This window comes from Lepus europaeus, chromosome X, assembly GCF_033115175.1.
Source record: "Lepus europaeus isolate LE1 chromosome X, mLepTim1.pri, whole genome shotgun sequence".
Classification (NCBI taxonomy): Eukaryota; Metazoa; Chordata; class Mammalia; order Lagomorpha; family Leporidae; genus Lepus; species Lepus europaeus.
In genome coordinates, this window is record NC_084850.1 from 92,502,689 (window position 1) to 92,504,224 (window position 1,536).

Here is a 1,536-nt window from a genome sequence, read left to right on the forward strand (position 1 = left end):
CTCAAGTGCTTAGGCTCCTGCCACACGTGGGGGAAACTACCATGGAGTTACAGGCTCTTGGCTTTGATCTGGCTGTTGCCACCATTTGGGGAATGAACCATGGATGAAAGATCTCCGTATACCATCCATTACCACCCCCTGTCTCCCCCCTCCCCCCAACACACACTTTGCCTTTCAAATAAATAAATAAAATTTTTAAAGCTGGCTGATCACTATTACCATTTCTTATAGTCATGCCAAAGAATGGGGAAGAAAGACTTGGATAAACTACGTGTTATTTTGCTTGGGCTTTGGTGGAGATTGTATATCTTTAAGGTTATATGTGTATCTCTTTTAGTATGGTTGGTGTAGACCACTTGGAAAATGAGTATGGAATGACTGACAGGCATAAGGAAGCATTCACTATCTTGCCAAAGGCTAGAGAGGGCCTAGTCGAGATGAAGGATCTGAGATGAGGCTAAACCATATGCACATATCTGTGCACAACTCTTTGTGGTGATGAGGGAACCAGATTTAATGCATAGTGCTTTAGCTGAGAAGTCAATGATGAGTGAGAAAGAACTGAACTGCACTGAGTCCACTGCTGCATAATACTACTGGGAAAACTGAAGGGAGAAGCAAGTACTTGCTTAAAGTCTCAGAGTTGGTCCTTGATCCTTGTCCTGCCTCTCTATTCAGCTATTGACAGCTTGAATTCATGTATATGAGATTCTTTAAATGAGTGGAGTGGTGGCTAAGCCTCTTGGGAAAAGTACCTATGACTGCTACCTTCGGGAAGTGACAGAAATGGAGTTTGAGCCTAGGAGGAGGTTTGACTCGTGTGTTGAAAGAAAGCTGATGTAAACAAAATGTTGGGGAGAAAAACTGAATATGCCTTGGTGTCTATCCATGCCTTTTTCCAACACCCATTTGTAACCTGTACTGTAGGTCACAAATGGTGCATGCTTACAACACACTCGGATATATGTGAGGAAAACATAAGATGTACACAGTAGGGTATTTTCACATTGAAAACACTTGGAATGCATACACTCAGTTGATGTTTAAGTGCAATTAAGCATTCTCAGCACAAGCAAGGGATACACAGGCACACGCATGAAATACATTTTTTTATTTAGTAAATATAAATTTCCAAAGTACAGTTTATGGATTACAATGGCTTTCCCCCCCATAATTTCCCTCCCACTCGCACCCCTCCCATCTCACGCTCCCTCTCCCATTCCATTCACATCAAGATTCATTTTCAATTATCTTTATATACAGAAGATCGATTTAGTATATATTAAGTAAACATTTCATCAGTTTGCACCCACACAGAAACACAAAGTGAAACATACTGTTTGAGTACTAGTTACAGCATTAATTCACATTGGAAAACACATTAAGGACAAAGATCCCACATGAGAAGTAAGTACACAGTGACTCCTGTTGTTGACTTAACAATTTAACACTCTTGTTTATGGCGTCAGTAATCTCCCTAGGCTCTAGTCATGAGTTGCCAAGGCTATGGAAGCCTTTTGAGTTTGCCGACTTTGA